The 26,640-nt window shown below is 39.2% G+C and overlaps 1 protein-coding gene across 5 annotated transcripts in view; it reads right to left on the bottom strand.

The window, feature by feature from the left end:
* The window catches only part of CRIM1 (cysteine rich transmembrane BMP regulator 1), a 121,383-nt gene that overhangs the window by 63,466 nt on the left and 31,277 nt on the right, over positions 1 to 26,640 (bottom strand). Inside the window, exon 1 of one of the 5 annotated variants that reach the window (XM_077925700.1) lies at positions 17,560 to 17,669. The exons of the other annotated variants lie outside the window; for them this stretch is intronic. The gene's annotated coding sequence lies outside the window, so the exon portion shown is untranslated. Of the gene's footprint in view, positions 1 to 17,559; positions 17,670 to 26,640 lie in introns of those variants that run through there. 5 annotated transcript variants of the gene reach the window in all.

A 26,640-nucleotide genomic window follows, 5' to 3' on the forward strand; every position in this document is an offset into this window, starting at 1 on the left:
AAGAACAGACCTCCAGAACGAATTAAGTTCTCAACCTGAAGTACCATTGTACTGGCCCAGAAAGTAGACAAGTTATTTTGGCCTGGGGGGAAATCTGGCTTCTGTGGGAAGCAAATCTGGATGACTCAGGAGAGCAGAGGAGAATGTGGCTTAAGGAGCTGCATTTTAGATCAATTAGTTATCAGTCAAGAAGGATTTCCCTGCAATTTGAGCAGTGCAGAGGAGCTAAGAACAAGTGGAAGGATACATGAAGAAAAACCTCTACCTTGGGTGAACAGAAGGGGGATGCTACATCTTACACCTTTCCCCCTTTAGATCTTATAGTGAGAGATGCATCTTTAAATGAAACCATGAAAGACAAATTATTCAACTCATATAGCTGGCCACAGTTGGGAACAGGATGCAACACCATAGGGCTCTTTGGTGCAATCTAAGAAGCAGAATATCTCTGAATACTAGAAAAGCACTGAAAGATTTAATTTTACGCAGTTGATAAATTGGTTTGGAAATTATACAGCATGAGTTTAAGGGCTATTTCAAGACAAACAAAGGGAGGGAGGGAGGGGTGATGTGTAAGGGAAAAGGGTGAAAAATAATAGATTAATAAAATAAATTCCTGGCAAATAATTAGAAGTTTTTGAAACTGAGTTGCAGCTATCTTGGATGAAATTTGACAGTCACTGAAAATAAATGAACAATAAATACCTACACATTCAGACGACAAGAGCAAGGGGCAATCCAATTTTAAATAACTTTTTTTTACAATTGTAAGGACTCTCATGCAATAAAGATTTTCAATCAAAGGTAGAACTCTGGATCAGCATCTTCTCACAACTGTGGTGGGAACAGAACTCCTGATCCAACAGCAGCTTCAGTTTTCTTCCTGATTCAGAACTGTTTTCAGTGTTTCAAGTATAAACAGACTCATTGTCCTTCTATTGTAAAATATCAGAATTTGCTAGGAACTACCCTCCACTTCGAGCAATAGCCAAAAGCAACGTCCTTGTCACTCCATTTATACGGAAAGTAAAGAACTTTAGGAGCTGAGAAGTTGAGGTACAAGCTTGTTACTTCGTGAGCGGCTTGGCAGCAACATCTACTTTTTGGATGAATGGGAAAGAATATGCAATCTACTTTTTATTGGTTCTGATTAGCCCAGCTACTGATCAGCAGGGGAAAGTTTGCCTCGTGTGCAGCTGGACCAGATATTTTCTTTACTCATAAGACAGCACCCAGATTTCCTGTTCAGTAAAGTGGACAAAAAGGGGTGGAGGCAAAAGGGCTGAGCAGAAGTGGGTCCCCAGGTACAGGTGGAAGGATACAGAACACAATAATGACCGAAAGAGTATGTTTTTCCATTTAGCTGACATAACTATTAAGTCAGAGTATTAATTTCCTAAGTACTTTACTCAATTTAAAAAATAGGGTGAAGGAAGCATTTCAATTTCTGCATGTGTGCAAAGGGGGACAATGAATAACATTCAACTTTTTTGCCCTGCATGAGATTGCAAACAAAATGGGCAAGAACAACAATGTAAATGAATACAATTTGTTTCAGCAAGCAAATTGCTAATAAAACAAGCAGAGCCACCAACAATTTAGGACCAAAGGAATGTACAGATTGTTAGAAATAAACAAACCCTAAAACCTGCTGGAGGAGCACCACATTTGCCTAAATCCTAAAAACAAGAATGGAGAAAAGTTGACCTTCAAAGGAAGAGTTGTGAATAAACTTGATATTGATGTTTAAAAGGCTCTTTCCTGTGTAACAACCTTGCCTCAGATAGCCCGGAGAAAACTCTAAAGGTTTAGTTAGATTCTTATGGGAGAAGGCAGCCCTTGAAATGTCCTGGACCCAGAGAGTTTTAGAGTTTTAAAGTGCAAAAGCAACACTAAACTGAGTCAGCACTGAACCACTAAATGATTGCAAAAACTGTTATTTTATATTCCAAATGCCCTACTATTGTCAATACCCTGGAAACCACATTCTGAACCACTTGTAATCTCCAGCTACTCTGAGGTAGCCCCAGATCAGAGTACACATTGTGGTAGACGTCAATACTGTGAATGCTGGAAGAAGAAGAAGAAGAAGAAGAAGAAGAAGAAGAAGAAGAAGAAGAAGAAGAAGAAGGAGGAGGAGGAGGAGGAGGAGGAGGAGGAGGAGGAGGAGGAGGAGGAGGAGGAATAATTTGGATTTGATATCCTGCTTTTTTGACAGGCATTTAACTGCCAAGCAGCAGAATCATGTGCAGTCTGTGATAAAGACAGAACAAATGAACGGAATCAACTACCAAGCAAATAAAAAGTGAATTCATACCATAGACAGGTACCCACAAGAGGACACAATATATGCCTTGTGTCATATTTGTGCCCTCTTCAACAAATGGGATAGATAAACCAGGAACTACAAAATATTAGTATGCCTAACAGACAATGTCAATTGGTGAAACTTTTCCCATAATTGTATTTTCATACCAGGAAAGACTAAATCCCATTGAATTTCTGTTTCTAGAAATCCTGACCTGCCGTTAATTAATTTCAGCTAGGATGGGGTGATCTTCATGAAGATTATACCTTGGAATAGAAGGTTAACTCCTATGTCCCCAGCTGCACTCTCCAGGAAGATCACTGCCCATGCAATTTGGCATTTAAAAAGTTAACACACTTTTTTCCAATTACATATCTGAGAATCCATTCTTACTAGACACAGGTATAAATACCAGCACCTCTTTAGGTTCTTCAACTATATCATCTGGACTTTTACAAAAGTCCATCAACAAGGAAAGCTAAGAAACTAGGTCTCCTCTTTGAGGCTGGAAAATGAAGCACTGCCCTCATTCTGATTTCACTTTTACAAACCTAACTATCAGCATCATGTTGCCACACAGCCAATGTCATGCCTGACTGGCCGTCAATTTAAGTCAAACTGTGAATTGCAGCTGCTATGAACATCAAACAAGCAGGACTAACTCCCGTCCCCTTGCAATCAGAACATTTTTGTGGGCAAAAATTCAACGCAGTCCTAATAAATATAGACAACCATTGAAGTCTCCCCTAAAGATCTATACCAAATCTTGTTCCCTTTAACAAGTTGGTACACACATGGATCTAATGTCACAAGAGCCTATCTACAGATAGCAAATTAAGGTGGCCTAATCCCAATAGAAGGAAGAACTTAAAAGGGCTTTCTTCAAACTATTAATAAGTACCAAAATGACCGAATAACTTAACATGTTATTACATGGAAAATTATCAATACAAGGAGATCATTCCATATCAAGTGATCCAACTTTTTTACCTCATGTCATCCAATTTTATTAATATTTTGTACACTTGTTGAACAATCAAAACTAAGTTTAAATCTAAAACTTTTTCCTGTTTTTGAGTTATGAGGGTTTTATGAGTGTTTGTAATTTCAAAAAATTGACAATTTTGGCCCTGCACAAAAGCCTTTAAAAGCTCAGCTCAGGATTGAGATACATCAAAACTAAAAGTTCATGAGATAAAGTACTAACAAGAATTCTTTCAAAGCGTTAATTCTACCATGCAAAATGGGATGACATGAAAAATTAAAATTTTAGATTTAAACTTAGTTTTGATCATTCAACAAGTGTACAAAATATTCAGAAAAGTGGATGATATGGGGCAAAAAGTTGGATCACTTGATATGGAATAATCCAGGAGTAAAAAACACTGAATTTGACATTCATCAATGGGGTCTAAAATGGCTGGAGCTAACTAGGAAAAAAACAGTTTGAACACTATGCAATGCTCTGGTCACTAATTTCAAAAAGAGTAGGAGCTGATAAAGAAATGTGTCATTTATTCTTTCAGAATACAAATCAGGCCTGCTCCTTGAAGCCTGCCTCCACCATGATGTCATGGAGGTAGATACTTCCCAGTAATTGTGTTCACATCAACTTTGTACCATACAGAGACCTTCTGTTGGGAACACTGTGGAAAAATCCATTATACTAAACCTGTGGAACAAAGGTTCCAAACTCAAGGCCCATTTCTTCTTTGCATTCTGTTCTCCCGCTACCATTGTCAGCCTGATTAAAGTTTCCTGATTTAACAGATGTTCAAATTTAATACAAATATTCACAAAAGTTGTGGTTTGCAGATGACTTCTTAAAAGATGGCGCTCTCCTTTATTTCACTATATTTTGCATGCCATAACATGCCATGTATTCAAGCAGTGGTGCCCAAGCTAGGACTGCTCCCTTCTTGCTAGCTACTCTCCTAGGACAGGCCAGAAGCGATTGGGAACCACTGCTTACGATCAGGGTATATTCAAGCCAGCACCTTCCCAAACGAAATAATAAGCTAAATAATACAATTTATATTTAAAAGTTATTTGACTTCTGTTGAAAGCATATCCCCCCATCTCCTGTCTCTTCTATCCATGCATTAGTACTTTATGTACTACTATCTTTCCCAACTTCAACTTCTGCCTATCCTGAATCTCTTGAATCTGTTGTCCCATTATCCCACCCATCCATTCACTGTACTAATCCTCAGTGGTTCCTCTCTATTCAATATCTTTCCTGAGCTTGTGCCACTGAAACCCTAGAGTCAGCATGAAAAATTTGTGACATTCTATGTTACATGTACAATCTCTCCCCTGCTCCCCATCCTCCTAAACCAAGGTCTACTCAGAAGTAAGTCCATTGACTCTAATGAAGCTTACTCCAAGATAAGTGGAATTGCAGAAAAAGTATTGCCTCTTTACCTTCCCATTCCTCATTAAGAAAGGCTGAAGGAGGATGAGAGGGTAAGAGAAAGATTGCAGCAGATGGCTTCAACTTCCTTACTGAAGAGCCAACACAGTAACTGCTCTTCAGATAATAGCTTCATTTCTACTCTCTCTTCCCCATGCACAATCCAGTCCACCTTCTTCACCATGCAAATCTCTTAAGATTGCTTCCCTTTTTTATATAATCGCTTCATGTATCACCTAAATCCAATTTATCTCCCAATCCCTGGTTGCCATCACTCCTACTATTATCCTGTTAAGTATCAACCGCTCTCTAACTTCTTTCACACTGCCATGAAATATGTAGTATGGGTGGGGACAGGAAGAGCCACTGTTGCCCAACACTGAACAGCTGGAGCAAGCAGTCATCTTAACTCTTCTCAAGTGCACCCACTGTTTTTGGCTTACTGACAAACCACAAGCCTAGGTTCAGAAGTACAGGCATAGCTGCACAAAGCACTGCAGCAGGAGAGGAGTGCTGCAGCCACAATATTCGTCCTGGAACCTGTAGGTTTGTACTATACCATGGTTTGGCTTAAGAGTTGTGTGACAGGTCTGCATATGATGGCACCTACAGTGCCACACAAGTTCATCATCTAAAATACGAAGAAGTAATGGTTTTCAAAACAATTTGTATTCATATGCATATTTATGTAATTTAATCTATAGATCTTAATTGTATAATCAATTAAAAATCTACATGATCAACTTTTTTTTCTAACCAGCCCATGTAATATATTTACACTGAAGTAGAAAATCATTGCTAAAATCATACATGCATGTCCGTTAGTAAAAATATACTTTCAAAACCAATCAGTGTTTAACTCTTTCAAGTACTTTAGATATCTTTGAAGTTTGCAAACTCAAGTAAGTAAATGGGCAGAGTAATCCAAATCCATTTACAACGGTCTGGAGGTAGGGTTTGGATTGAGTTAATAAACAATGTTCATAACAATTTTATTATTTAAACACCACCTATCTGGATGGGTTTCCTCAGCCACACCTTCCAGCCCTGCCAGTCTCTGCCAGTGGAGTGAGACCAACGTTACTCTTGTCAGTGCTGATCCTCCCAGTCTGCCTGCTATAGGTGAAACCAGCAAGTGGAAAGACCCCCAAACAAGACTTTCTCAGATCAGGGAAGGGCCAAGTCTGCCCTAAACCCTGCCCATCAGGTAACTACATCAATTAGGATTGCCTCCTAAGTAAACGAAATGCTGTTCAAAAAGCAACTATGCAAAGCAGTTTGCTCTACAATTGGGTTCCTTTCCCTATCTCATATGTAGAAATAAAAAACAGTTTTTAAACTAGCAGACCCAAAGGAGCAGCTTACTGAAGTAATGAGTACCAGATAGTACTAATTCTCAGTTATAGGAGTAAATATTTTAAATTGACTGCCAACAGACAGTAGGATTTACATGCATGTTCAGGAAACAGTAATCTGGGAATGTCTGATTATTCACCTCCCTTTGTGGGTCATTTAAAAAACCCAACAACCCATGCATTAAGTGCAAAATTAAGATACCAAGAAGTCAAAACAAAACCAGATCTGTAACTCAGTGGTAGAGCAGTTTGCTTTTAACGCACAGAAGGTCCCAATTTCAATCCGCAGTGTCTCCAGGTAGGCTAGAAGAGACCCATCTGAAAGCCTGGAGACTTGCTGCCAGTCTGTGTAGCCAATACTGAGATAGATGAAGCAATGGTTGACTTGGTATAGGGCAGCTTCTTATATTCCTGATTGAAAACTATAGTTGGAGAATCAATAATTTAGATTAAAAATACATTGGAATCTCAGTTACTCTCAGAAAAGGTCTATACATCTGACCTTTAAAAGAAAAAAATGTGGCATTCCAGTGGCCAATAAAAATTAAGAAATCTCCAAAATCCCTGAAGTCTAACTAAAGCTTGAAAAGGTGGTTTTAAGGTCACTTAATAGTACTAAATACTCTTCAAAATCTTGCTAGGTATATTACCTCAAGAACATTGATTTTGAAAGTATGGTATGCAAAACATATCTGAGCATACCTTTTGTCATTCCCCAGTCTACGCAGCTCATTACAATGAGCCCTCAAGAAATAGAGCAGAGTGCTGTTTTGGCTGTGCATTTAGGGCCAATATAAATACAGGAGCCACAAAAACATAGTTACTTCTTTTGGCCTTTGTGCAGCCTTACATCTTGCCTAAAGTGATTTTAACGTGTCTGCCAGCATTATCATGCCAGAACAGCTTGTGCCCATGCAACAGACTGCTGGTGTATGTGAATGTTTTCTCCAAAAGGGGTGTATAAAGAACCCTTTATAAATGTCAGGCATGTATGGCTAAGTTCACTTGTCTACCCTATATCTCACATGCAATTGACACTAAAATGTTGCTGCCTTTTATATTAAAGGTCTAGTGCCCATGGAGCACTACATGGTGCTCTGCAGCTTCCTGTACTTGTCCTTTACTAATTGAAGCCACACACACATATACATACAAAACACACACACAGGATTCTGCAACTTCACATATACTAAGCATGACCACTCCAAGTCAAAGAATAGGGCAACTGAACCTATACTTCAAACCTAATTTCCAAGAATTTGCTCACACTATATTTTGATAGTAGCTGCCATTTACTGATTGCTAAGAAAGACAGAAACCAGAAAATATTAGTTGCTAAGGAGTTCAGCCTTCAGACAAAGTTGGCGTAAGTGCTGCTTCACATACTTCACTATAATAAAAATGCATATGTGAAAATGTAAAATTATATTCTACAGACTGACATACATCAAAGGAGGCAGATTGACCACAGTTCATTGTCACATAATTTATTCAATTACACGCAGGTCCCACTATCTGCCCACTTCCAATGTGAAAATTCATTTATCTGTATGCAAAGAATTATGCCCAAACCTCGCTATACACTCTGCAGATTCAGATATCCAAACATCCTGAATTGCCCACTTCCTATGTGAACCCTCACCTAACAAACAATTTCCAGGGAACGCATTGTGTTTAGTAAGCAGATGCCACAAAATGAATGGTACAGCCTTCAAACAAATTCTTCACCTGTTACAATTATTTTGCTTATGAATCAGAGGACACTGCTTACTCAATGAGATGTCAACCTGGAATTACTACATTTGCATAAGAAAGAATGATAAAACAAAAGTTATCAAATGATATGTCTCACCACTAAAATTAATTGATAGTTGCTATAGAGGTGGTTCTAAAACATATTAGAAATTTTGACTAGCCAAGGGTGGGAAGCAAGAGATAATTCAATTGAAGACTAGATGCACATGGAATACTCATAATAAAATTAATACATGGTATTATAAAAAGAAATGAGAAATGAAACAACTTTATTAAAACAGACTCTTTAGATCTATTTTAAACTCTAGAACAAGTATATGGTAAATACTCTGTACTTTAAAGGGCTTTTGTTTCCAAAATAAGGGATAAAACAACTGATAACTGAATATGACAACACCAGGTAGCTTCCTCTACAATATTCAGAAGTTAGAACTGTGTAGCTGTTGCCCACTAATAATTTTTCCCCATATTTTGCATACTAGTTGATTTTTCACCACCATAAGGCTGGTCCTTTAAAAACATTTAAATTAGTTCCAACCAAAGTAATTCTGCTTTCCGAAGCAGAAAACTCCTACAGTCCACTCTCACTTGAGTTAGTTTAACCCCCTTAATAAAAAGCTTTCCTGTTGAGACAAGTCTGAAAAATTATAGGCCTTGCTTACACAGGTCAAGTATAAGGCATGTTCTCACATACCAACACTGACATAACAGGTTACATTCTTCCATATGTACACACCCATCTGTGCTAACTACCAACCAGCACTAATTTAACGGAAGCTAAGCAAAAAATGGCAAGTCTCCCAAGTTACTTGGCAGAAGCTCAAACTTAGATGCCTACAGTGAGTTATTTATTTGGTATGTGCAAATGACTTGTCTAAAGATCTAAAGCCTTGTTCTGTAAAGTCTATTCTGTGTTCTTTATTCTCCTCAAGGTAACCAAGTTAAATGGTTTTATACATAATGAAAAGAAGTTGCAAGTAAAGCTTAAGATAGGCACACTTACTGCATGCAAGAAAGACACACACAAGATCCTTCTAATTTAACATATCTAGCTGTGCAAATAATGCCAAATTGTTTCAGATGACCTAAAGAGGGGCTGCTTAAGTGCATGAGATTGAAAAATTCTATCCATTTGATATAGTATGCATTGTATTAAACAGCTAATATGGTCAAAATGTACAGGAATGTGTCAACAGTGTGTATTGACAGACAAATTAAGGGAAGGGAAGAACTAGAAGTTGCAAGAGATGTGAGCCTGCCAGTGAAAAGAGTCTTGTAGCAATTAAAATTATGGTAAAAATATGGGCTACAGTATCATGTTGTTTCTCTACCTTGCAAGCTATAGCCAATGAAGTAGAGAAGACTCATCTTGTGCTTTTATTTACTTGACCACTTAAGTCTAGAGGACCAATTCTGTCACATATTATAGAAATGTCTACATAGCAACAGAGGTATGATTTTAAAAAATCATTATGTCCAAGGGCCCGTGTGCACATGTACATCTAAACATGAAATTAACTTACACTTAACTGCTAAAAACTTGAAATTATGTTTATGCTTTACACAGCAGCAGAAGCCAGATTAACCCAATCCATCAGGCAAGAATCTCATGGACAGAATCAAAGATGGCTACTGAACTATATAATTGTGTGCTTATACTTAGTGAATAGGTGATTTCTAAAATATCATGGCCTCACTTTAAATAGGGCTCAACTACCAATGAGAGGCGTGTCATGCTCCTCTATTCCTTCTAATCAGCATTTCAATTGGATTTGATTGCAAACTGCAAGGACTGCATAGAGTACATTAAAACTTGAGGAATGAACACAACTGAGAGAAAACTGTACGCAGTGCACAATTAAGACAGTCATACTTCTTTCAAATGAGGTGCATGTGACCACAGCTCTTGGGAGTCCTGCAGAAGAGAAAGATTGGTGGAGAAAGAAAAAACGGTTGCAGTCCCAGGCGAAGTGTGCTCAGGGTCATCTGGGTTGGGGTGTTGGAAATGAATAGTACAGTAATGGCAAGACAATATCTTGGGATCAAAATGACCATAATTTCATTGATTCCAGATGTCAGTAGGTTTTGGCATAGGCACTGGATGTGTTTCCGATCCAACCCACCCTTTTGCTAGGTGATTATTCCTTCAGGTTCGATCCTTGTTTTAGGATCACTCTATGGCATGTATCAATTCTGGGCAATCCCTCCAGAGCACCATTTGGGGAATTCTATGGCCCATTAGCCCCCCCTCTGGGCATTTGGATAGAATCTTTCCCCTTAGATCCCTTTAATGGGATATTCTGACACTCTGACCGAGTAAAAGGAGGTGGGCCTCCAGCCCACCCCCTCTGCAAGACTAAGGATCCAACCCAATGCCTTTTTTTCTGCCAGGTCAACCTTACCATTTTGGCTTGCAGTCAAACAACTCACATTACCGGGTTTTCCCAGAGCCCCATGCAACCAACAGAACAGAAACACCCATCAGCCACACAAGAGTAAAGGGATTCTCTCCCCACCAACTACACCAAGTTGCAACTGCTCCTGCCTGTCAAACAGGCTTTAGTGGACAACAGAACAGTCACTAGTCTAATATTTCATTTCTATCCTGCTACATTGCCAAGGTGGATAGCATTAAAAATACAGTGGTACGTCGGGTTAAGAACTTCATTCGTTCTGGAGGTCCGTTCTTAACCTGAAACTGTTCTTAACCTGAGGTACCACTTTAGCTAATGGGGCCTCCCGCTGCTGCCACTGTGCGATTTCTGTTCTCATCCTGAAGCAAAGTTCTTAACCCGAGGTACTATTTCTGGGTTAGCGGAGTCTGTAACCTGAAGCGTATGTAACCCGAGGTACCACTGTACAAGTGCCACGGTATTTTATTAGTATTTTATTTTACCTCCCAGAATTGCTCTGGTATAGCACATCCTCTCAAACACACAAATCCTAGTTCTCATTAAATTAACTTGGCTCTTCATATAAGGCTTTCATCACATCACAAACTTACTTGGGAGTAAGCTCTACTAAATTTAAATGTGATGTACTCTCAAACTTAAGATCAGACTGAAAACCTCAGGTGATGTGGGCAGATCTTCCAAACAAGTACATTAATTGTATATTTATCCTGCCTTTTATCCTCAAGGAGCTTGAGATAACATATATGGCCTCCTTTTTATTCTAAAACTCTCTGAGGTTGGTTAGGCTTAGAGTATGTCAGGCCAAAAGTCATTCAGTAAACTTCATAGGTGAGTGGTTATTTGAACCCAGGTCTCTCTAGCCCTAGGGTCTGCTATTTAGAAAATAGCATCTTTCCCCCTCCAAGTCAGGAGTTAGTGGGCCCAACCAAATAAAGGTGCAGTGCATTTCCAACTCAACCCAAAGCATGTAATTAACAATATAGCTCCAAATACTATTTACCATTTATGTAGTATTCTCAAGTGTGCTTTACATTCATTTCTCACAACCTGCCCCTTTCATTAACACATTTGCTTAAGCTGATGTGCCTTTTTCAGCCCTTACTGAACACACACAGCCTGATCACAGCTGACCGCAGTCCTGGTAACATCTCATTTCAATTAAGGTTACCATATTTTTTTTCAATGAATCCGGGGACACTTTAATTAATTAATTAATTAATTAATTAATTAATTAAATACTACATGGGACGTTGATGCTGCAGTGATGGCGGTGGCAGAGGAGCGGCCACTTCCTTGACCTCAACAGGCATGTTCCCCCTTCCTGCAAGGCTTCTATCTCCTTTCTCCACAAGCCTGGGCAGCTCATGAGTTGTTGAGGTGGTGTTGGTGGGGAAGCGATGTGCGGTGTGTCATGCATGGAAGGCGGAGAAGGAGGGCCGAGAGCAGTGGCAGTGGCAAGGCTCGGGCAGCGCGATGCCTTCCTTCCCATCGGAGCAGCCCCAATCCCATTCCTACTTGCATGCAAGTGGGAGGGAGCAGGGATCCCTCAGCTGGGAAGGGAAGCTTCACACTGCCTTTTGGAGCAGCCCCATCCCAACTCCTACCTGCGTGCAAGCAGGAGGGGGCAGGGATCTCTCAGGCAGCGCAATGCCTCCCTTCCCATCGGAGCAGCCCCAATCCCATTTCTACTTGCGTGCAAGTAGGAGGGAGCAGGGATCCCTCAGCTGGAAAGGGAGGCTTCCTGTTGCCTAACTGAGAGATCCCCGCCCTGCTCCTGCTTGCAAGCAAGTAGGAGTTTGGAAGGCTGCTCCAATAGGCAGCATGAAGCCTCCTTTCACAGCTTAGTTGCTGGGGTCAGAGAAAGTGGAGGCAGCCCGGAAGCTGCATCTTAGAGCCCTTGAACCACCATCATATGGGGACTTCCGAGCAGCTCCTGAAGCCAGCCAGAGCCAACTGCACTGGGCTGCTGAGACTGTCGCTGCTGCATTTGCCGGGGGCATTAGATGAAATCCGGGGACATTCTGGGGATGGAATTTGTCCGGTGACTTATTTGCAAATCCGGGGACTGTCCCCGGGAAATGGGGATGTCTGGTACCCCTAATTTAAACACTGTAACTGGCTATATGTGGGCGTGCCTTTTTTAGCATTACTTGGAAATTTACAGTTGGTGAAATACACTGAAGTTACATTATTTATTTATTTATTTATTTATTACATTTACATCTCATTCTTTCTTCATGGAACTCTGGGTGGCATGCATGTGTTCCATTTCAGCCACAGAATCACCCTGAAAGTGACAGCGACTAGCCACAAAGCACCAAGTGATCCTCTTGACTAAGGGGATATTAAACAAAGGCCTTCCTAGTGCATCGCTCTAACAACTACACTACTCTGGCTAATTTATACTATCAGCAGGGAATAATACCAGTTTTGACATTGCTTCTGTGGTGTCCTGAGCAAACACCACCCAAGGAGGACAAATTGCCAGCAGTTTAATTCTTTCTTGATAAAGCATGAACTTACAGTAGGTGCACTAAACATGCACACACGCAGCTGGAACCCCTCCCCAGGCTTGTGCCCCGAGCTAGACAGTTGGAAAAACAGGAGCAAACTTAAGTACCCTTGCGTGACTGTGTAATAGCAACTCCTCCTACATGGAAGTTGTTGCTGTGCCTGCCTCTTCAAGTCCTTCCTGGTTGGAGAGGATGACAATGGGACGTCGATGACAGCAGAGGGTGACAGCGGGGGGGGGGGTCCACAGCAACGATTCTGCCACCTCCTCCCTTCAGGCAGTCTCTCTGTCAGCTCCTGGTGCATCCTGTCCTTCCTTCAGCTCTAGCTCCAGCCTCACATTGTGCACCTCCTCCTCTATCTACGACTGCTCAGACCCCCCCCCCCAATCCTCTGGCTGCTCCCTTACAGGAGGCACAAAACCCCATAAATCACTACCCCCCTTCCCCTGGATCAGCCTCTGGCCCCGCTAACTCTACTACCCATCCTTAACTCTTCTGTGCCAGCCCCTAAGACGTGGTTTCCTATTTATTTCTGAACAAAACAAAAAAAATTCCTTCCAGTAGCACCTTAAAGACCAACTAAGTTAGTTCTAGGTATGAGCTTTCGTGTGCATGCACACTTCTTCAGATAACAAAGTTTAAGATACTGGTATTTAAAAGACTTTATCCTTTCGACTCAAGTAACTGAAAATAGGCCTCAGTGGTGGTGCTTGTCTCACAACAACAACAGTCTTAAGACAGGTTGCTTAGCAGCTTTGTTAGCTTAGGCACCACATTAATATTTTTGCAGTTTTAGGAGTAGGTACTCTGGAGACCTAGGGACATATAGTATGATTTCAAAATCCCTCTGGAAGTGAGCAGTTCAGACTGCTGGCAAGACAATGCATTTCCTCCAGTAGCCCACTAAGTGGAGAGGGAGAGCAAACCATCTGAAATCAGTGGTGGCCTCACCACTTTCAGCACTGACCCTACCCACAGTTGTCTTCGGTCTCATACCAGCATATGACACACACACACACCCCAGCCACCAAAAAGAAGAAGGTATCACACCCTTATTTAAGTGAACAATGATTTGTATTTATCAGTTAAGTATACTGCAGACTCATTTTCTGTTTTATCTGCTATTTAATACCTAATGCTACTTTTTGCTGCTCTGCTGCTATTTGATTTGGAACTCATTCAGGGGAAAAAGCTTACTAAATTGTTTTCTTTTTTTCCTTTTTTAAAAAAATATTTTTATTAAACAATTTCAACAAAACAAATTGTCATTCCAAATAGTCTATTACATTATTTCCTCCCCTTTCATCCCCCCTCCCTCTCCCTCCCCCTGGGCCTTCCCTCAGCTCCCTTCTCTGATTTATTAGTGCTTATTATTCTCTGCATGTTAAAAATTGTACATATTATTACCTTACCAAATGTTTTTCTTTACATTCACCAGAATCCCAATAATGCTGGGTTATTATTTTATTTATTTTTTAAGAAAAACAAGTTTAAATACTTCAGGATTGTGACAAGATTTTTAGAGTTATTTCTCCCATGACAGTGTTATCATAAAGTCATGCAACAATTACCTCTCTAGATATATATAAAACATATGCAGCCTAATTTGAAAATTGGAGGAACATTGTAAAATGAGAAAAGGACTGTTACCAGTGCGGGGTTTTTAATCTGTGTTCACCAGTGTTAGAAACTCAGATAAATAAGCTAATCACCAAATGACACCTTAAATGTAGGTTATGGTTGCCACAATGGAATGAGTAGGTGCCTTTTTAAAAAAATGAAAAAAAATATCCAATTGTTATTATTATTAGTTTCATTTCTATACAACTTCATATTTTAAAGAAAAAATCTCAAAGCCATTTATACCATATTAAAACATCAAATAAAACAATTCAGAATAAAAGAAATTCAAGCTTCAAGAAAAATATTTCAATCCTTTTCTAAATGACATTCTGCTTTCCCCATATTTATTTACCTACTTAATTTATATAGCTGCCCCATAACATAGTACTCCAGGAAGCCAGTGTGGTGCAGTGGTTAAAGTATTAGACTAGGAACTGGGGATCAGGGTTCAAATCCCCACTCAGTCATGAAGCTCACACCTTGGGCCAATCACTGCCTCTTAAACCTAGCTCACAAGGTTGCTGTAGGGATTAACTGAGGAGGGAGTAAACCATGTCTAAATGCAATAAATAAGCTCTTCTGCTTACCTGCTTCAGAAAGCTGGAAGGGCCAGCCAGATGGCGATGTCAGTTGCCAACCTGGCATTCAGAGATTGCCATGTGGTCGCAACCAGACCTGCACTAGTTGCAAAACATGCCTGATGCCTGAGTAATTTCTAACACTGGTGTTCACATGATGTTGTCCAAAACGCATATGTATACCATACTTTTAAATATAAAATATCACTATTTGATGTGTTTTTTCTGAAGCCACCTTCACATCAGTTGGAGTCCTTGGAGTCCTTAAGCTTGGTTACCACAAGTGGAAGAGTGGAGTGGGAAGTTTTCAGCAGCATGCAATAGTATGATGCTCATTCACATTAAACCATGGGTTTATAACCGTAGCTGACTGTGACATGTGAATTAGATCAATGTCTAAACTGATAACATATTCTTCTGTATAAATAGAATCACACAAGGTGGGTAAAACTACATTGATGAGTGTAGCTTGAACTGGCTTTGCTATGATATGGAAGGTAACAAGTTGTAGCTGAAGCTACCATGGTGCAGTTCTGACTGTCAAACTCAGCAGTTATTTGCTTGGAGCTTTAAATAGTCCTCATAACTATTTCAGAAGCAAGGTATTGATGCTTCCAAGACTGCTGTGAGCATTGGTTTAAGGAGCAAGCAGAACAACAAAAAGCAACCAGTTTTATGCACATGAGCAATTTCAAATGTAGTTTGGACCCAATTCGTTCTCTCTGTATCATCAACTATGTCTCTCAAAGAGGGTGAACAGGCTCCATATCACTGGTTACTACCATAACCAATCTCATGAGAAAAACCAATTAGAAACTGTTGATCTTAAGTATATTAAAAATCACAGGAATCGTCATACGGCATATTTCAATAAATATAAATAGTCTAACATTTCTCAAAAAAGCAGTCTTAAAGCAGCAGTCAAAGAAGCAACAGTACTTTTTCAGAGACTTATTTATACAATTTATACATCCTATGGCCTAAAGCAAGTCACTGACTAATTATGAAAACTGGCATCTCAGAATTATTAAAACACCATCCTAAAGGTGAGCCCAAAAATAAAGTGAGTGAAATCACTTCCAGAATATGTTCAGGGTTATTCCTTGAATTACTGTTCTCCATCCCCATGACAGGCTGCTGAAGAACAAGTAACAGCCATAACATTTAGAGGCCACTCATCAAAAATATTGCCCCAATTGTTTGGACGTGCCAGCCATTACCAGGTTGGGTATTGCTGCCATATAACTTTATACATGATCCATATCACCCACTGTGATGAGTGGTCTTCTGCATAACCATTGACATAGCTGAAGTTTCTCCCATGTGGAAGAAAGTATTTCTCTGTCAGTAAATGAGAATCAGCTGAGAAGGCTCTGTGTGGAACTGTGCAGGCCTAAATTGTTGCACAGATAATCTTTAAGACGGCACTGCCACTCAATCTTAAAATTGGTAAATGTCAGACCCGAGCCTGATCGCTTCAAAATGGCAAATCTCTCATCATGTATAGAACTCACAATTAAAGGATGGAGAACATAAGAACACAGGAAGCTGCCTTATATTGAGTCAGACTATTGGTTCACTTAGCTTGATATTGTCTACATTAACAGGCAGCAGCTCTCCAGGGTTTCAGGCAGGGAACATTCCCAGTCCTACCTGGAGATACTGGGGACTGAACTGGAACCTTCTGTATTTGGCAACACCTTACTCCTAGCTGCAAGTTCATACACTTAGGAACCATGACTACTTTATTTTACGTATGCAAAATATTGAGGAAGTAAAGCCCTTGAGGAGGTTGGAAAAAAGAGGTATGTCTGATCAAGTGTTAAACCACATGAATGAAAATAAACTAATTCTTGAATAAACAAAATACTTAAGTAGGAATCACTCGAGTATACTCATGCTATTTCTCCTATAGCCTATCTACAGCATCTTTTTCTAATCTCCAAACTATAGTTCCACATTTATTTGTGATCCCCAGATTGTTCTAAGCATGTATAATGCTATTTGCAGTTCTATTTTAATTTTATCCCCTGCCCCCATTCATATTTTGGTGTACTATTTGATTCATTTTATCAAATATAGCAGCTGTCTACAATTCTTCCCAACTTTCAAATGACAAGACTGCACTTTAAAGTCTTGGAGAGTCACAGAACTTATTCATCCCATGGGACAGAAATCTTTAAACTATTCCCTGGATGCTCAACCAAAAAAATAGATGACAAAATGATGGCCCATTCTACCTCCAAACAGGAGACAAAGGTTCAAACAGAGGCTCAAACATGAGATTTTCCACTATGCAGAGAAACTCCATAGCTTCTGAAGCATTGCACAAAGTTTCACCTTGCTGTGAGCACCCAGATTGGAAAAGTCGCTATAGACACAACCTTCCCAACCTGCCTACAGACAACACCACACATACTTGTGCTACACTTCAGAAGAGGTAGGATGGTGTGTACATTTTTCCCATGCAGATTTATTTCCATCTAAGAAAAGTGTCACTTGTGAAGCAGCCTTAAGGTAATTACACTAAGGACAAAGTATGAGAGCTGGGGAAGAGAGGCACTACAGTCCAGGCCCAAACCCTGGCAGCCTCTACTCACCCTCAGAACTGCTGATGCTGCTCCTCCCCACAATGGATCCAGCTAAGACGTCATCAGCAAAGTGGGAGTGGTCCCACTCTATAGCCAGGTTGTTGGGGAGGGGCGAAGACCTAAACAGAAAAGAGAGAGACACAGAATGAAAGTTTAAATTTTAAAAAAGCTGACTTAGGTTCATTGGCCAAATTGAGTGTCGGATGGCAAGAGTGACATACACCAAATTCCATATCACAAGCTGAGTAAATTCATGTTAAACCACACATCTGGACTACAATGTAAGGATGCATGGTATAACATCTCATTATATAGATCTTTTGGATAACATTTTGATTCCAAACATTTTCCTTTAAAAGTCATTATTTATGGAAGTGTTTAAAAAATTTAAGGCCAAAATTCCAGTTCAGTAACCTATGGCATGAAATAGTACAGCACTAGCGGAAAAGAATGCTTATACAATTTTCTTAAATATACTACATATTTAAGGGTGGTGGTAATGGAAAGCCAGGGGAAACTATAATTTCAAAGTATGGCAGTTTCCACAAGTATTCCAACTAGTTCCTGTGACATCAACTATAATATTCCAAAGTCCATATTAGAGTGATACATTTATTAGGTCAGCCTGATTCCCCTTATATGTTGTTGGAATATTTCTTATAGGCCAACACAGCTACCTTTACTTTTTGTAAAACTTAAAACGTATTTCATTTCATGCTATGACCCTTAAGTAATCCATCAAGAGCTTTCATGCATGCACAGGCATGTGACCGTATTTTAAATTACTGGATCTGATTTACTCATATGACTGGAGAGCACACATTAGCTTCCTCCCTTGAAACCAGCAGAGGTGCCTTACAATAGGTACAGCCCATATACATCTCAGAAGTTCCTCATACACTAGCAACTGCTGAATCAGGCACACAAGTGCAGTTCTGTGCATATGCTGAAACTGAAGAAACCCTATGTAATTATTGGGATCTAGACCCTAACTAAAGAGGCACTAACATTCAAGTCACTGTAGAGTAACATTCAAGTCACTGTAGAGTAACATTCAAGTAACTATTTCCTGAAAAATAACCTAGTCCATTCAAGCTATTAAATTGAGCCATCTAGAAAGTCAAAGTGGAAGCAAATCAGTGAAATAACATTTCAAAATGATGCAGGCACAGGTTATTAGCTTTCCTTCTGATGGGCATGGATTTTATTTTAGTGAAAATGTATTGTTTCAGTATTTGTCCTTGCTGCAAAATGTCACTATATCTGTGCACACCAGCAACTGCAACAATCTACAGTACATACCTTCTCTATTCTTAGCTAGCATCAGTACCAATCACGGTTGTTATTAGAAGTCAAATCTGCATACCACAGTTTGCCTCATGACCAGAAACACCAAATTATAACTTCTGAACTAATACTATGTTCTTCACTGGTTCCTAATGGCTACCAATTCCCATCCAACCCACTTTTTACTTGTACGTTACATGTGAAGCTCTCTTAACAAGATAAACTCCTTTTCCTCAGTCTAAACCACTGGAGTCCACTGGTTACACTGTGATCAACAAACTTTAAAGTTTAGCAAACATTTCAGAACAGATATCAATTTTCAGCATGGAAAGCAAAACTATCTTTTTTTTACTATAGTGGTTCCAGAAAACTATTATGCAGCCCACCAGGAAAGCTTTTTTGAAAGCCATGAAGGCCAGTTAGTCTTGCAACAAGAATCTGTAAAACCCTTGTTTCATTCCAAACAAGTGTTTTAAAGAACTCAACAGCAGAGACTTGTAAACTCATCTCACAGCCTTTCTAGAAAGATACATCACAAGCAACTTAGGCTTCTGAGTTACAGTGAATACCTCATAAAGCTTCAGCATTCTTTCCTGACTTTTTTCAATAGACAGCAGTACAGACTAAAAGTTAGTCATTAACCTTCCCAATAAATCCTTCTTTTTCTATCTTGATTTCAGTGAGGAGCAAGGCAATTTCAAGCTTCTTGATTTAAAACCCATGCACAACATCTGAATTCAGATACTGCCACCAAGATGAGGCAGAGGTATTTAATCTTCCAGACAAAAACAAAAAGGTTGGAAACTGCAAGCTTGCAAAATGGAATGCAAATACTTGTTTTGAAAGCATTCACATAATTAAGCCATTTCAGCAATATACACAGAATATTACTACTTCAATTCCTTTAATGAAGTTGGTATTTTTTTATGCTTAATGCTTCTCAATATCACAGGCTTGCTGAATCAGTTTTCTTAAAACAATTGTTTATTGGTTTTTAAACAAAAACCATTAAACACTTAACTAGCAGTACATCTAATGGTGTATGTTCTATCCACTGACTGTTATTTAGTGAAAAGTTAAGATACAAAGTTCCGTTGCAAATTTTACTTCAGCCTGAAACTGGTTATGTGACCTGAGGAAAACTGCACTTTGAAGTTCATGAAATACGGTAGAAATATGGCATTTATTATGGGATGATTGTAGGATTACTGAGATAACATACACAGCAAATTGAGCACTTCTAACAATTACTTCTTATTTATTTCAATGATTCGTACTGTATAGTGCTTATAGTTATCAAAGTGGTTTACAGGAGACCCAATACAGTAAGATTCAAAGTGAGTTAAAACTCTAAAATCAGAATGCAATTAAAAAGCCTGTTGCAATAAAACAGTCATCAGTAAGTGCTACAGATTCAATGGAAGGGGGCTTGTCTGACCTCAACTGGAAAAGGAGTTCCACAAAACTGGGCCCACAATACTTAATGCACAGCTCCTTGTGAATAGAAGCCTTGAGGGACCACTAACAGTAACTTGTCCAGAGACCTCAGTGTTTGAGCAGGGATCTAAGGCATCAGTCCGTGCAGGGACCAATGTTGTAAAGGGCCTTGTACAGTATTAATTTTCAAAAACCCTGAACCTGGCCTAGTAGCATTTGGGCAGCCAATGTAAACTTTTAAGGGGTTATGTGCTAGCAATAGTATGTTAGTATTTATTACTAAATAGTATTTAGCCACAGTGTTTTGCATCAGCTGGCACCTCTGGATCAGGCCCAAGAGTAGCCACACAGAGAGAACATTGCAGTAATCAAGCCTTGAGGTTAGCAATGCATGAATCACCACAGCCAGATTATCCCTGTCTAACAATGACCATAGTTGGCATACCAGCTGTAGCTGGTAAAAGGCACTCCTACTTGAGCCTTCAGAGACAAAGATAGAAGCAAGAGTACCTCCATACCTGTTTTTTTTCAGCAGGAGTCCAACCACATACAAGACAGACAACTGGCCAATCTCCCAGGCATGGGAACAACCAACCCACAGTGCCTCTGTCTTCCCAGGGTTCCAGCACAGCTGGCCCATATTCACTCCACCACTGACCTTAGACAGTAATCTAGAACATGCACAGCCTCTCTTTACTTAGATGTTATGGAGAAGGAGAGCTGGATCTCATCAGTGTACTGTATTATACTTTGCCCCAAAACTCTGAATGACCACATGCAGTGGCTTCATATAGATAATGAAGAGCATTGAAGACATGGTCCTGTATGTAGGAGCAGAGCCACTGTAGAAAAGTGCCCCCAGTGCCCAATTTGCTACCAATTTGTGTGCATGTGTGTGCGCGCACGCACATACACACACACAAGCAAACAGCTATAATCACACAGAAAGTGACCCAGCACAAATGCTCACACATTTCTACAATCTGCTCCTTGAAAACCAACTCAATCATGAGGCAGGATGGCACTTCGGCCCAGTCTTCACACAGAATGCATTCTCATATGTACTTGCTTTGAACTACCTTGAATGCCAGAAGACTGTATCATAATAAAGCATGCCTAGACCAAAGTAAGTATTTTGATATTACAGAAGATTCTAAAAGTCTTTTACTAGACAATATGTATCACCTTATGTGATCACCATCCTTAGGTTCTGAGGCATGAAGACATCAGCCTTTAAGGAACACTATAGTAGCACACAATCTGCCATAAAAAAACCACCTGCAATGTTTGACAATTTAGTGTTTTCAAAAAAGAATCTCAGTGCTTTACTCCCATTCCATCTCCTGTAGACTGAACTTCAGGTGAAAATATATAAGCTTCTTTAAACACAAAGTTGCCAACACAAACTTTTGTTGTTAAAAACAAAAGAAGTATTACATTTAGTCAAAGTAGTACAACTTTTGACCACTCAGATATATCGTGGGGGGGGGGGGCTGCAGTGTTCGAAATTAAGTCATGCGTCAGGTGCATTTTGCAACTGGTGCGGGTCCAACTGCAACCATGTGGAGATCTCTGGATGCCACTTTGGCGACTGAGATCTCCATCTGGCCTGCCCCTCCAGGTTTCTTAAGCAGGTAAGCGGAAGAGCTTATTTATTGCATTTATATGGCTGATGAAGAACTGAACGAAACAGTAGTTGCTATCCGGAAACACTGTTCAGCGGAGTTCAGAGTTGGACATCAGAATTGGACATTTGCCGATTATACAAAGCTCTACAAGCTTGATTTCCGCCGGGTAAAGTCTGGCACCGTGACTTATTCAAGGACTTTCAGAGACTTCAGTTTGATAGTTTTGATGTTTTGCATTATTCCATAAAGTTTTCTATACTGTAATTGTTTCTGGCCATCATGTTGCTTTCGATATTCTTAAGCAGGCAAGCAGAAGAGCTTATTTATTGCATTTATATCCCATTTCTCTCTCCAAGGAGAACATGGTTCACCCCTCCTCAGTTAATCCCTACAAGTAATATAATCAATGCTGGTTTTCTACAGTAATCTAGGCACAATTTAAGGTGCTGGGTTTTACGCTGTAAATCCTAAATCAATTTTAATATCCCAATGCATTTTAGCCAACTTCTTATTAGACTAGTTTCCATCATTCCTGAACACTGTCCATGCTGGTTGGGGCAGCACATTGGCTATCCCTGCATAGAACAACTACTTCTCTATACTACCGAAATATGGGGCTTCAACCTGTATTTTGGCTGCTTACATAACTTCCACCTGATGTAGAGAAGAACATATGCAAAGTAATTAGAATAATTCGCAGTCTGATTATAACAACCACCAATTGGTTGCCCACTCCTTCCAGTTAGCATAGTCTAGAAACTTACACATGATAAAAAGGAAAGCTATTGGAAATCATAAGTCACAATAAGTAACTAACAAAAGCCAGAATTCCCCAACCATTTTGGACCTGTGGAAACATCCAGATTCTGAGCAAGTGCTGGGGGCACCACACAAAATGAAATAGGCACAAGGCAGGGGAGGGGGGGCTGAGCTACAAAACCACTCTTTTGAACCCAGTTTTCTGTTCCAACAGAACACCCTTCACCAGAAGGCAAAACTCCTATTCATTTACAGAAGGCAAACTTTTTTCTGTCTGCTGAACATATCCTTCCTCACCACCACCCAGAACCATTACCCAAATACACATACACCACTTTTATTTTCCTATCATGGCTACTCCATTTTATTATTATTTTTTGCTCCCCTCCTTCCCTATTCAAGGCTGTTTTTTCTTCCCCCTTTCTTTTTGCCTCCATTTTGCCTCCTTTTCCTTCTTCATGTAGGCAGTGTCAGCTATGTATCTACTGAAAAACAAATATATATCCAAATGCTCAGGAAAACCCCAAAGTTTGCAGAAGTACAAAAAATAATTTAGAAAAAAAATTTAAGAAGACAAACCCCCTCAAAACTAAAGTGGTCCCAGGAAAACTGAGAATGCTTAGTGACCACAGAATGCCAATTCTGAGGGCTAGATAGGAAAGGGTTTCTACCAATGGCAAGCCCTCTACACTTGGAAAAGTGGTGAAGCGACTGAGATGTTGAATTTATACTGGATACTGAATGCAAGTGCAAGTTATCATACACAACATGTAAATAGTATCACAAGCCTGAAATATTTTCAATATTTGGAGTTTAGAAAAAAGTACAACAGTGTATGTTTCATAGTATGCATACCACAGCTTTATTATCACTTCTGTCTCATATTGTCCACCCTATTTACCTGTATACAAATAATTCATTTTAATGGTAATTTACAGAAACTGAAGGGTTTTAATGTTATACTCCACTTCAAATGATCTCAGTAAATTGGTAGAAGTTATTTTCTCAATGTCAGACAGAGAAGTAAGTATCTGAAAAGAAGTACAATGGACTTTACAGCATGAAATCAGGCTAACTTACAAATGGTTAAATCCATGGCGATCTCATGAAAACTTGACACCCTCACAGTAAGCAAGTCAGAAAGACTTGCATGGATTTAATTTGCACAATTTCAACCGGCCAGACTTCAAACACACAAGGATGAAATCACACAAGTTAAGCAGGTGTAAGATGTGATCATACTGTAAAGCAATGCTATAATTCTCTGCCTATTTGAGATACTAAAGCAATTTCCAGACACAATCTCAATAGAATACTGTATACCATTTTAAGAACATGGCTGAAACCTCATAGAAATTCCTTTAGGAGGAAGGGTGGGATATAAATTCAATAAATAAAATAAAGTGTCATACAAAATCACATTAAAATATATTACTTATAGTACAGGCTCAGTTCAAATATGAGCTAGTTAACTTATGGTTCATTAGAATGAATACTATGAAAACTGTGCAATGTACTCCCTTCTATTCTGCCCTTCTATACATTCGATTTTTTAAAACCAGTTTCCTGTTACATCCAAACTGGGAAACAGACTAGAAGCCAGCATATCTAACCAGGATCTCAACCAAGAACTTTGGTTATGCACAGGCATGACACTTTATTAGTCTAATAAACTATGGTTCATAAAAGTTATATGTGAACTGAACCTAAGGGACAACCTGGCCAAGACAAACTTGTCAGATATTCTCTTATTATCCCCACACCAAGGCAAAACCCAGACAGTACTGTTTGCATTAAAATGAGGGTGAGTGGGGAGACACACAGATGGATGGACAGGTTTTAACAGCCACGAGAGGTGTGTAGCAATGCTCTTGATACCCTGTACCATTTTCTCAAATAAGAGATATGAATAGGAATTTAGGCAGGAATTTTAGGCAGGAATGGGTTAACCACTTTTTTTATCATGATAACTATTGATTCAGCATGCCTGACACCTTTAAACTACACAGGGGCTCAATCAAGCCCTGTAGTAACCACTAGTAGTCCATACAGATGTAGACAATATCAGTATAGTTGGTACATTTTACTATGAACACCCATACCAATATTCCTGCCACAGAACTACATCAGCCATAATAAAGCTGACATCTAAACACAGCCAAAACTCTAGGCCCATCTGCATACATTTCTCTGAAAAAAAATGTATTCTTCCAAAAAACATCAAAACCAAAAACAAAACACAAAGATTAATGATCCTATCAGATCACATTATTTATTTAGTGGTAGAAATTTATTTATTTTTTGTTTATATCACTTTTCAATATCTGATAATGCATAATTATATCCAGTTTATCCAGAAGCCCAACTGGTACATCAATGTCCCCTCTACTCTTCCTCATTCATTTCTGATACAAAGAACACCCACTGCAGCATAGTATGACTTTTTTAAAATCTGAAACCTTCAAGACATTCACAGTATTTATAACTTTTTGTTAAAATTAGAAATCATAGAAAGTAAGAAAATAAGAAGAGAAGTGCAAGGAACAAGGATGAGATACCCCGAGGGACTGCTATACAGGGCTCAGAAATTTTGACTTATTTCCCAAAATTTAAGAAAATTTGACCATGAAAAAAGGCTAACCAGAAGTTGTTTCTCTGAAGTACAGACATAGGGCTAGAGTCAACTACCCAGCATTAGCAGAACCCAACACAATGGCTCCCACTAGTGCAACACAGCTTCCAGCTCTCTCTCTCTCTCTCCCCCCCCCCCCCCCCCCCGTTCCTACATATACCACAGATCAGTTCTGGAGGGTTAGGAGATGGCTCAAAACTGGTAGAAAGGTCCTAAATTGAAAATCCTCTGAAATGTTAGAGAGGGATGTAGTAAGCATAGGATATAGTATTTTCTGGCATCTGGTTACAAATTAAGTATGGATAGCCACAGCTGCTGACAGAAAAGCTTACAGAAAAGGTAGTATCTGGGCATTAACAGATTTTCATAAAATGTGTCCAACATTAGTAACTTGAAAACTGGACACTGATTTTACAGGTGTCACTACTCTCTCACTAAGTGATTTATCATCATTGGGACTACTTCAAGTAGTTACTCACTACTTCAATAAACAATAAATTTGAATGAAACCAGTTTGTTTTATAGTTTACTTGTTTGTTTTACATCAGGCTTTTGTGAAATGTGCACAGAAATTTTAGAGCTATCAGGATTACAGTACTGAGGAAACTTTGCATCCTTCATTTTAGACCATTACTATACAAATGTTGTTATGCTTTTCTAGATTTTAACAACACAACCAGTATTTACTCCAGTACGCTAGCACATCATCTTTTAGATACTGTACTTGGAAAGAATCCTATTGCTAATATTGTGTTCCCCAAAACTTGCACTATGAAATTTTATGAAAATGGAGTGGAAACTGCATTACAGTCATGATTAGTAATACAAATCTCTAGTTCAAGCCTACTAAAGTGTCCAGTTAAAGCTACTAGCTAAGTATTTGCAAAACAAAAAAGCTAATATAGAAAACTTCCACTTATTCTTACAAGCTTAGATAACTGCATACTAAGAGTCAATCAATTTAAACACCAAGATTTAAATTTAAACACACACACAAAAATTCACTAATGTCACTATGTTAAAAGAAATCTCTCTCAAGAGTTACAATGCCAAGACTAAACAGCTAAACAGATATATTAGGGAGAAAGTATAGAGTCTGTTTCAAACAAAACTCATAAAGCCAGATTGCATCCAGAGTTCATAGCTGATTTAAGTCATCAGAGATAAGATTTGCCTCTCGCATCATATTACATCTTAGTTTGAGCAAGAAACATGTCTGATAAATCAGAAGAGAAGATGGCATTATCAGACCATGCAAAGAGCTACACTGAGTGCCTGAGAAAACTGTATCACACACTCACACACTTAATATAAAGCACTTGCAGTTCATAAATCCCGAAACAACTC

The sequence above is a fragment of the Podarcis muralis genome, chromosome 3 (genome assembly GCF_964188315.1).
Source record: "Podarcis muralis chromosome 3, rPodMur119.hap1.1, whole genome shotgun sequence".
Taxonomy (NCBI): Eukaryota; Metazoa; Chordata; class Lepidosauria; order Squamata; family Lacertidae; genus Podarcis; species Podarcis muralis.